Genomic DNA, 12448 nt, shown 5'->3' with positions numbered 1-12448 from the left:
TGGGATTTTAAAAATTAAAAAGGTGTTTATTCAATATCTGACTACTAACTGGATAAACATTAGAGTACACAAATTTAAAGACTCTCTCTCCTCCCCCAACATCACCCCTCACCCATCCACGATACCTGGCTCTATTAACCTGAGGTGGTTTGCTGTGTCTCGGCAAGCTGGAGATCTCTCAAGCAGCCTGCTTGCTCGGGGGGACGGGAGATTAATGGGAGCTATTGAAAAGCCATTTGCAACAGATGTGTGCTAAATTGCATTGCCTTCCTCTCCTTAATTCTCGGTCCGCGTCCCTCGAGGAAGACAAAGCGGTAAAAAAGGTTGGGGAACAATCATCTCTCGCTCTCTACCAGTTGAGTTTGCTCCCCCAGAGGGTCCAATTTCTTTGCCTTGTCCTGCTCTGACAGGCAGTGCTCACAGTTCTTCAGCTGTATTTGTTTGAGGTAGGGAAGCGGGTGAGATGAGGGGAAGGTTTATAGGAATAGGCATTGGAGGGTGATGAGGAGGGGTGGGGAAAAGATTCAGAAATGGTGCACCTAGCTGAGTGGTTTAAATAGTCCTACCAGCTTCGTGATATATGTCTGTTCATCACACATAAAGAAGGAAACTCCAGCAACACACACAAAATGCTGGAGAAACGCAGCAGGCCAGGCAGCATCTATAGGAGGATTTCCTCGTGTTTGCGTTTTTAAGAAGGAAACTCCAACAGTTTTCCTATTAGGGTGGCACAGACAAAATGCTGGAGGAACTCAGCAGGCCAGACAGTGTCTGTGGAACAAAGCAGAGTCGACGTTTCAGGCTGAAACCCTTCAGCAGGCCTGGCTTTTTTCAACCCTTCAGGAGCCTGGAGACTCCTCTTCTCAATACTACCATCAGGCAGGAAGTACAGGAGCCTGGAGACTCCTCTTCTCAATACTACCATCAGGCATGAGGTACAGGAGCCTGGAGACTCCTCTTCTCAATACTACCATCAGGCATGAGGTACAGGAGCCTGGAGACTCCTCTTCTCAATTCTACCATCAGGCAGGAAGTACAGGAGCCTGGAGACTCCTCTTCTCATTAACTACCATCAGGCATGAGGTACAGGAGCCTGGAGACTCCTCTTCTCAATACTACCATCAGGCAGGAAGTACAGGAGCCTGGAGACTCCTCTTCTCAATACTACCATCAGGCATGAGGTACAGGAGCCTGGAGACTCCTCTTCTCAATACTACCATCAGGCATGAGGTACAGGAGCCTGGAGACTCCTCTTCTCAATACTTCCATCAGGCATGAGGTACAGGAGCCTGGAGACTCCTCTTCTCAATACTACCATCAGGCATGAGGTACAGGAGCCTGGAGACTCCTCTTCTCAATACTACCATCAGGCAGGAAGTACAGGAGCCTGGAGACTCCTCTTCTCAATACTACCATCAGGCATGAGGTACAGGAGCCTGGAGACTCCTCTTCTCAATACTACCATCAGGCATGAGGTACAGGAGCCTGGAGACTCCTCTTCTCAATACTACCATCAGGCAGGAAGTACAGGAGCCTGGAGACTCCTCTTCTCAATACTACCATCAGGCATGAGGTACAGGAGCCTGGAGACTCCTCTTCTCAATACTACCATCAGGCAGGAAGTACAGGAGCCTGGAGACTCCTCTTCTCAATACTACCATCAGGCATGAGGTACAGGAGCCTGGAGACTCCTCTTCTCAATACTACCATCAGGCATGAGGTACAGGAGCCTGGAGACTCCTCTTCTCAATTCTACCATCAGGCAGGAAGTACAGGAGCCTGGAGACTCCTCTTCTCATTAACTACCATCAGGCATGAGGTACAGGAGCCTGGAGACTCCTCTTCTCAATACTACCATCAGGCAGGAAGTACAGGAGCCTGGAGACTCCTCTTCTCAATACTACCATCAGGCATGAGGTACAGGAGCCTGGAGACTCCTCTTCTCAATACTACCATCAGGCATGAGGTACAGGAGCCTGGAGACTCCTCTTCTCAATACTTCCATCAGGCATGAGGTACAGGAGCCTGGAGACTCCTCTTCTCAATACTACCATCAGGCATGAGGTACAGGAGCCTGGAGACTCCTCTTCTCAATACTACCATCAGGCAGGAAGTACAGGAGCCTGGAGACTCCTCTTCTCAATACTACCATCAGGCATGAGGTACAGGAGCCTGGAGACTCCTCTTCTCAATACTACCATCAGGCATGAGGTACAGGAGCCTGGAGACTCCTCTTCTCAATACTACCATCAGGCAGGAAGTACAGGAGCCTGGAGACTCCTCTTCTCAATACTACCATCAGGCATGAGGTACAGGAGCCTGGAGACTCCTCTTCTCAATACTACCATCAGGCAGGAAGTACAGGAGCCTGGAGACTCCTCTTCTCAATACTACCATCAGGCAGGAAGTACAGGAGCCTGGAGACTCCTCTTCTCAATACTACCATCAGGCATGAGGTACAGGAACTTGAAGATACACACTCAAAGCTTTAGAACATAGAACATAGAAAACCTACAGCACAATACAGGCCCTTTGACCCACAAAGCTGTGCCGAACATGTCCCTACCTTAGAACTACCTAGGCTTTACCCATAGCCCTCTATTTTTCTAAGCTCCATGTAGCCATCCAGGAGTCTCTTAAAAGACCCTTTTGTTTCTGACTCCACCACTGTCACTGGCAGCCCATTCCGCGCACCCACCACTCTCTGTGTAAAAAACTTACCCCTGAAATCTCCTCTGTACCTACTTCCAAGCACCTTAAAACTATGTGCCCTCTCATGCTAGCCATTTCAGCCCTGGGGAAAAGCGTCTGACTGTCCACATGGTCAATGCCTCTCAAAAGCTGCAGAAAAAAAGCATGAAGGAGGTGTGGGATGGGATGAAGATCATCACCGGATGCGGTGCAAAGCGGGGGGCGAACATAAGTGGAGATGTGGAGAAAGCGAACCAGCTGAACAACTTCTTCAACAGGTTCGACAGCTCAATCTCATCCTCACCGCAGAAATCCACACCAGGCTTACTTCCCTCACAGGAAAATAGCCACTCACAGGAGACCTTGCCCATGCCCAGGATTACAGCTGCACAGGTGGAAGGTCAACTGAGGAAGATCTGTACCAGCAAGGCGGCTGGACCGGATGGAGTTTCCCCACGATTACTGAGGGCCTGTGCGACTGAGCTGGGAGAACCACTACAGCGCATCTTCAACATGAGCCTGGAGCAGAGAAGAGTACCCAGACAGTGGAAAACATCCTGTATTGTCCCGGTACCGAAGAAACCACAACCAAAGGAGTTGAATGACTTCAGACCTGTTGCCTTGACGTCGCACGTGATGAAGACCATGGAGCGGCTGATAATACAGAATCTGAGGCCACAAACCAGGCACGCCCAGGATCCTCTTCAGTTTGCATATAAGGAGAAGGTGGGAGTGGAGGATGCTATCATGTATTTGCTGCACAAATCACTCTCTCACCTAGATGGGGCCAGTTGTGCTGTGAGGATTACATTCCTTGACTTCTCTAGTGCCTTTAACACCATCCAGCCCAAGATCTTAAGGCACAAACTAACGGAGATGGGAGTAGACTCTCACATGGTGGATTGGATAGTGGACTACTTGACAGATAGACCTCAGTATGTGCGGTTGGGAGACTGTAGGTCTGACACGGTGGTCAGCAGCACAGGAGCGCCGCAGGGAACCGTACTCTCTCCGGTCCTGTTCACCCTGTACACATCAGACTACCAATATAACGGAGTCCTGCCATGTGCAGAAGTTCGCTGATGACACGGCCATAGTGGGGTGTGTCAGGAATGGACAGGAGGAGGAGTATAGGAAACTGATACAGGACTTTGTGATATGGTGCAACTCAAACTACCTGCGTCTCAATATCACCAAGACCAAGGAGATGGTGGTGGACTTTAGGAGATCTAGGCCTCATATGGAGCCAGTGATCATTAATGGAGAATGTGTGGAGCAGGTTAAGACCTACAAGTATCTGGGAGTACAGTTAGACGAGAAGCTAGACTGGACTGCCAACACAGATGCCTTGTGCAGAAAGGCACAGAGTCGACTGTACTTCCTTAGAAGGTTGGCGTCATTCAATGTCTGTAGTGAGATGCTGAAGATGTTCTATAGGTCAGTTGTGGAGAGCGCCCTCTTCTTTGTGGTGGCGTGTTGGGGAGGAAGCATTAAGAAGAGGGACGCCTCACGTCTTAATAAGCTGGTAAAGAAGGCGGGCTCTGTCGTGGGCAAAGTACTGGAGAGTTTAACATCGGTAGCTGAGCGAAGGGCGCTGAGTAGGCTACGGTCAATTATGGAAAACTCTGAACATCCTCTACATAGCACAGAGACAGAGACAGAGAAGCAGTTTCAGCGACAGGTTACTATCGATGCAATGCTCCTCAGACAGGATAAAGAGGTCAATACTCCCCAATGCCATTAGGCTTTACAATTCAACCGCCAGGACTTAAGAACTTTTTAAAAGCTATTATTAATGCTTTTTGAGATAGTGATTTAGATGCATATCATATTTTTTACTGAGTTAAGTATTGTATGTTATTAGTTTTGCTACAACAAGTGTATGGGACATTGGAAAAAAGTTGAATTTCCCCATGGGGATGAATAAAGTATCTATCTATCTATCTATCTATCTATCTATCTATCTATCTTGTACACCTCTATCAGGTCACCTCTCATCCTCTGTCGCTCCAAGGAGAAAAGGCCGAGTTCATTCAACCTATTCTCATAAGGCATGCTCCCCAATCCAGGCAACATCCTTGTAAATCTCCTCTGCACCCTTTCTATAGTTTCCACATCCTTCCTGTAGTGAGGTGACCAGAACTGAGCACAGTACTCCAAGTGGGGTCTGACCAGGGTCCTATATAGCTGCAACATTACCTCTCAGCTCTTTAACTCAATCCCATCATTGATGAAGGCTAATGCACCATATGCCTTCTTAACCACAGAGACAACCTGCGCAGCAGCTTTGAGTGTCCTATGGACTCGGACCCCAAGATCCCTCTGATCCTCCATACAGCCAAGAGTCTTACCATTAATACTATATTCTGCCATCATATTTGACCTACCAAAATGATCCACCTCACACTTATCTGGGTTGAACTCCATCTGCCACTTCTCAGACCAGTTCTGCATCCTATCGATGTCCCATTGTAACCTCTGACAGCCCTCCACAATATCCACAACACCCCCAACCTTTGTGTCATTAGCTTCTTCCCCTCTGATATCAGATTCCCGAACCGTCCATGATCACTGGAACACCGCCTCACTGTTTGGTTCCGTTTTCGCGCTCTTTATTTGTAACCTGCCGTAACTTTTTTAATGTTTTGCACTGTTACTGCTGCAGGGAAACAAAAAGATCTCATGACGTGTCAGTGATAATAAACCTGGCTCTGATTCAACATCCTTTTAACTGCAAGAGCCTGGGGAGGTGGGAGCTGAGGTGGGGGGTGCGGTGAAGGACAAGCTCACAGGAATGAATTCAGCACTTTTCATGGTCTCACAACATTTCCTCTTTCCCATAAGCAGGGGTGTCAAACTCATTTTAGGTCACGGGCTGGATTGAGCAAAATGCAGCTTCATGCGGGCCGGATCAGTCGGACGCGTGCGAACGCAGCTTTCGTTGCCTCCATTTTTTCAGCCTGCTCTCATGTGTCTCAGTCTCTGCTATAACTACAAAGTGTCTCACTTTACAAATTCCGTTTCTTATGAAGAAGACTGCCGAGCAAGACTGCCAAATAAACACTAAAAACCCTGAAAACCTGGTACCTGAATAAACTCAGCATTAGCCATATCATACGCCATAGGTGCTTCGATTACTGGGGCCAGCTTTAATAGTAATTAGATATTATCTCGCGGGCCAAAGATAATTCCACCGCGGGCCGGATTTGGCCCGCGGGCCTTGAGTTTGACATATATGCCTTACAGGAAACACAGAGGCTAATTTTGACAAAGCAAGATCTCACACACAGGACTTTTATCTTAAAGTATGAATATTAATAAATCTTGGCCCAAGCCATCAGGGTGGTTTCTCTACATTTCTTTGACCAGGCAGTGATGCAGCCAGTCAGGATGCTCTCAATTGTGTCCCTGTAGAAAGTCCTTAGGATCTGGGGACTCATGCCAAACTTCTTCAACCGTCTGAGATGAAAGAGACGCTGTTGTGCTTTCTTCACCACACAACCAGTACATACAGACCATGTGAGGTCCTCAGTGATGTGGATACTGAGGAACTTAAAGCTGTTCACCCTCTCAACCCCAGATCCATTGATGTCAATAGGGGTTAGCCCGTCTCCATTCCTCCTGTAGTCCACAACCAGTTCCTCTGTTTTTGCGACAGAGGGAGAGGTTGTTTTCTTGACACCACTGTGTCAGATAACTTGTTATCTAGCTGTAGAGGGCACCTCCTGTCCTAGCAATTTCTGAGCAGAATCTCCCATGAAGCTTTTCACAGGATTCATGAGATATATAGCATGGAAATAGACAGTTTGGTCTAACCAAAGCCTCCTCTTCGCTTCCTTCATCTAAATTGGTCAGCGGGAGATCCACACCCTCACCACTCTTTAGGCAGAGAAGTTTCCTCAGAATTCCCTATTGGATTCCTTGTTGACTGTTGCTATCAATGGTTTCTAGTTACGCTCTGCCCCACAAGTGGAAACTTCCTCGCTACATCTGCTCCATCAAACCTGTCACCATTTTTAAGACCCCACCCCTTAGCCCTCTTTTCTCAAGACATAACAGAGACCCAGTTCACTAGCCTTTCCAATATACCCCGACACTGCTGCTGACATTCTTGTAAATCTCCATGCAATGTCCAGTGGCTCAAGATGCTTTCCATAATAGTGTGACCAGATGTACACAGTATTCTCAGTAAGTGAGCATAACTTCCCTGATGTTCATTCTATCCCTGTGGAAATAAACCTTAGTAGTCACTGTCCTATTGTTATGGTCTGGCTACCTATGGCACAATTTTGTTCTCCAAGATCCCTTCTCCCCTTCCTCAGATTTTCTCCCCCAAGAGTTTTTCAAGATTGCTGTTTGTTTAATGTTTAATGTCACTTCTGGTACACGAGCGTAAAGGAGAATGAAATAATTGTTACTCTGGATCTGATACAGCACATAAAACTGCACTAAGATAAAGAACCCAGTAATAAAAATCCATAATAAATATAAATATTTAAGTTAGATTATGCACATTGTTTAATTGTATGTCCATAAAGTGACACGAAGCACAGGAGTGTCTGTACTCTGACGGGAAATATTGTAAAGTGGTGGTGGTGGAGTGTGTGGAGAGGTGTTAATCAACCTTACTGCTTGGGGAAAGTAACTGTTTTTGAGTCTGAGGGTCCTGGCGTGGATGCTATGCAGCCTCCTCCCTGATGGGAGAGAGACAAACAGTCCGTGAGCAGGGTGGGTGGGATCCTTCATGATGTTACTGGCCCTTTTCCGGTATCTTTCTGTAAATATGTCCTTGATGGTGGGTAGGCCGTGATTGCTCGGGTGTTTGGCTGTGCAGTCGTGTGTGAGCTGAGTGTACAGTGGTGGGCTCAGCACACCGCCCTGGGGGGGGGGGGGGGGGCACCCGTGTTGTGGATGATGGGGAGGGAGGAGATGCCAGGGATGAGCATCCAGACTATCTGAGGTCTGTCTGTTCGGAAGTCCATCACCCATTTGCACAGTAGTGTATTCAGACAGACAAATAAGAGTTTGCTCACCAAGTTCTGTGGGACCATAGTGTTGAAATGCCGAACTGAAATCCAGTTTCTCTTTCTTGTGTATTTTTCTTTCAAGCAACAAAGGTTTTCAAAAGTTATGTTGAAGCATTTATCTGAAACAAAAACAGGAACTGCGGGAAACACTCCGCAAATTGGGAATCTATGGGAAGGAATACAGTTAACATTTCCACCATAACTGAAGAGTCTTAAAGTTGAGATGCATGAAAAGCAGGCCATTTGGCCCATCATGGGAAGGCCAGTGGGGACTCATCTGTATTAATTCTATCTTCCATCGCTTGTCTTCTATGCATAGGCAACAAGTGTCTACACAGACACTTCCTAAATGCTGTCAGTGACCCTGTTTCCTCCACTCTCTCAGGCAAGTTTTTCAAGAACAGGTGAACCTCCTCTTTCAATCATTTCACCTCTTTAGGTACTGTCAATTTGACCTTATTAGAATTCACTAATCATTATCAAATTAATCTGTGATACAGAAAAAAAAATGCTGTCGTGGAACTTATCTGCCAATTTTTATTTTTATTTCAACTTGCATTTCAGAATCAGAATCAGGTTTATTATCATCGGCATGTGACGTGTATTTAGTTAACTTAGCAGCAGTGTACCTGCGCTGCTTGGGGTATGTGCAGATTTTGTGACTTTGTAATACCACCCTCTTTGGACCCCCTCATAACTGATAACTCCCCCTGCACCCTCTCCATCGTTATCACATCTTTCCATGGGTACCAGAACCAGAATTGCAAACAGCACTCCAGCTGCCATTTGACCAGTCTTTTCTAAAGTCGGAGCATAATCTCAGTGTCTGGGGTTACAGACTCCAGCTCCTGTGGTGATGGTGATGCACCATCAATAACTCTGAGACGTGGGTTAAGGTAGGCTTTTATTGGCTGGAAGAAAGCACAAGCAGCAAGTGACCATCACACAACATCCTGGAGACTGAGGAAGGGTCTGTGGCTCCAATCGCCTTTATACCGGGGTCTGTGGGAGGAGCCACAGGAGCAGTCAGCGGGGGGGAGGTATCCAGACAGGTATATGTAGTTCACCACAGATGACGAGCCGCAGAAGCCCCCTGGCCTCTGAGCGTCCTCTTGTTCCACAGCATTATCCGTCCTCCTATTCTCCTCTTCTTCCCACTTGTCTGTGCTGAACTTCATTTGCCACTGTTAGGCCCCGTTGCGCCATATTCATCACTATCGACTATTGGCCCAATTTGATATCATCTGCAAATTTATCTATGATGCCTCTTGCTTGCCATTTAGGAAATGGACTGATTTATGTTCCATGGATCCTCTGTTGAACTGCTGACCCTCTCATTGTACCTTTGTGACATTTTGCTCCTCTCTGTGTTACTTACAACGCCACCTAATCTAGTGCAGTCTGCTAACTCAGTCGTACAGTTCATTATCCTTTTAACCAAGTCATTTATAAAAATGATAAAGGGCTGAGACCTCAAGGCGTGCCCCATGAGGCCATTTATGTCACATCCTGGCAAATATCCCCACCATCTGCCAACCAGTTCCCTACCTTATTTATTTGCTGAATCACTGAAGTTATTGAGGTTTCTTCCAAGGTGACATGAAGTTCTATATAGGACACTGGTTAATCTGTGTGATTTAATCAGGAGCGGGGGAAGTGAGATGAGACCTAGCCATTAAAAACAAATGATCGAGGCTCGCGTTCTGAAATGTGAAGCAGGTCAGAGACTAATTTTAACACAGAATTTTTTTTTTTCCCAAATTCCCTTTGCCTCAGAGTTCCCTGATCTGTTGCTTCCAGTGCTCAGGACCGGGCAGTTGGTACAGTCCACACTCCACACCCTGTCACAGTGATGGTGAATTTCTGGGTCAGCCAAGCCACTGACTTTGACAAGCTTAATTTCTCACTTCATTATTTCTGCAGAATTCCCATGGTAATAAGACAGGTTTTTTTTTTGCTGCACTCTGCGTTCCGCCGGGTGTTAAACTAAACTGTTCCATCTGCACGACTTTCTTTTCCTGGTGAAATGTATTAATTTTGCCCTTGAAACAAAGTCACAGAGAACTCAATGAGGCATCTCAAAATGCTTGGCCCTTACAGTGCCTGAAATGCCTGTAACCCACACTGAACTCTACCAGGGGTGTCAGTGACTGTGAAGACTGTACCCCAGTATGGGTGAATGTTTACGGGACCCCCCCCCCCCATCAGAGAAGAGCACATATTCTAGTGAAACCTCTAGTTAGCGTCCGTGTATGTGGGACACATATACAAGTAAGAGTCAATATTGCTGGGACCGATGCACCAAAGAGAGTGGGAGACCAACGAGGTCCTGAAACCATGTACTCCAGAGAGAATGATTTGGTGAGATTAGATAGGAGATTTATTTCGGGCAATCCCCTGTAAGGTATCTCCCGGCTGCGAGAGTTTGATTCTAAACCACTTCTGTGGTTCTGAGAACACTCTACTGGACTTTACCTACGCTACAGTAAGCCAGTAATGGGAATGTTGCTCCCCCACCCCCAGCCCCATCTCCTCATCCGGGATTCTGTCAAAGCTAACCTTTGGAGCATCACTAATTTGTGGTTTTACTTTCACTGGCCTGGCAGTTCCTCGGGCTCCAGAGAACGCAATATTTCTGGCACATGGTACCTGCTACTGATATGGCTGAGCAAAGCTTGCTGATTTCCTATGGATATTCCGGCTGGCTGGGCATTAATGAATTAGATGATCCCACGAAACAGATCCCAGTGAGGTGGGACATTCCACCACCATCCCTCCGGCCCTGTCCTGAGCCTGGCTGAGTACATCAGATACAACCTGAGCTTCTACTTTGGCCCCAAGATTTTAACCAATCGGTATGGTCTGTTTCAATGCCCCATGAGGTCTAATGCTTATCTCTCTCTGGGTCACCCTGGCTCTATTTCCTTCTTTTATTTATTCCTATCACACTCAAACTGGCTCCACTTTTATTTCTTTTTATCTTCTCTTTTTCTTTCTCTCTCTCCCCCTCTCTCTCTCACTATTTTTTACTCTTTCTGTCTATCCTCTCTATCTTCTCAGCTCCCCTCCCCATTCTCGTTATCTTTACGGTGTTCTTTATCTTTGTCCTCTTCTTTCTGCCTTTCTTTGTTTCTCTTTCTTTTTCTCTATCTCTCTTTTTTGTTCCTCTCTTCACCTCCTCCTCTTTTTTCTCAGTTTCTTCGTCTCTGTCTCTTTACCTCCCTCTTTTCTCACCCTCTTTTTCTCTCTATTCCTCTCTCTATATTTCTCTCACTCTCTCTATCTATATCCTTCTCTCCCTCCCTCCCTCTCTTTTTCTTCCTCTCTCATTATTTCAACTCTGACGTTTGCTGGATTCAGCTCAGAAACGACTGCTTCAGTTTTATGGGCAATTTGCTAAAAGTGGATTGTGAAATAAGGCGTAACTTTGCTTAATTAGCAGATTAACATCGCAGTGTTGTGGTCCAGAGTGGGCAGTGGAATAGGAGCTGGAGAAGCCTCGAACATCACTATCGAGTGACATCATCTCCCTCAGTTCAGTGTAATGTGGCGGCACCAAAGGGTGAAGGGAATCAGCATGCAGAGAACAAAACCAACGGAAGGAACACACAATAAGACAATACAAGATCAACCGAGTAACTCCTTATAGCAAGAGTGGAGAGCAGATTTGATGGGTATATGGGAATAATAAAAAGAAATGGGGCTGATATGAATGGCTGCTTAATACTTGGAGTGGACTCAATAGACATGAGTCAGGATGTCATGGTGTCATAATGTCATCTTGTCATAGTGTCGTGGTGTCATTGCATCATAGTGTCATAGTGTCATAGCATCATAGTGTCATAGTGTCATAGCATCATAGTGTCATAGCATCATAGTGTCATAGTGTCATAGCATCATAGTGTCATAGCATCATAGTGTCAGTGTCATAGCATTATAGTGTCATAGCATCATAGTGTCATAGCATCATAGTGTCATAGCATCATAGTGTCATAGCATCATAGTGTCAGTGTCATAGCATCATAGTGTCATAGTGTCATAGCATCATAGTGTCATAGCATCATAGTGTCAGTGTCATAGCATCATAGTGTCATAGTGTCATAGCATCATAGTGTCAGTGTCATAGCATCATAGTGTCATAGTGTCATAGCATCATAGTGTCATAGCATCATAGTGTCAGTGTCATAGCATTATAGTGTCATGGCATCAGTGTCATGGTGTCATAGCATCATAACATCATAGTGTCATAGTGTTAGCATCATGGTGTCATAATGTTAGTGTTAGTATCATAGTGTCATGGTGTCAATGTGTCACAGTGTGATAACGTCTTAGTGTCATAGTGTGATAACGTCATGGTGTCATAGCGTCATGGTGCCAAAGTGACATAGTGTCATAGAGTCCTCACATCATGGTGTCCTAGTGTCATAGTGTAGTGGTGTCATGGCATCATGGTGTTTATGTGTCTGGTATCATAGTGTGATAATGTCAATGTGATAACGTCATGGTGTCATAATGTCGTAGTGTCATTGTGTCATAGTGTGATAATATCATAGTGTCATGGTGTCATAGCTCATGGCATCATAGTTTCATGGTGTCGTAGTGTCAACCTGTCATGGTGTCATAGTGTCAACGTGTCATGGTGTCCTAGTGCACTGGTGTCATGGTGTCATAGTGGAACGATGTCATATTGTCATGGTGTTATAGTGTCCTAGTTTCATGGTGTCATGGTG

Source organism: Hemitrygon akajei, chromosome 16, assembly GCF_048418815.1.
Source record: "Hemitrygon akajei chromosome 16, sHemAka1.3, whole genome shotgun sequence".
Classification (NCBI taxonomy): Eukaryota; Metazoa; Chordata; class Chondrichthyes; order Myliobatiformes; family Dasyatidae; genus Hemitrygon; species Hemitrygon akajei.
The sequence above is the reverse complement of the archived record's forward strand: the minus strand, read 5'-3'. Positions refer to the sequence as shown.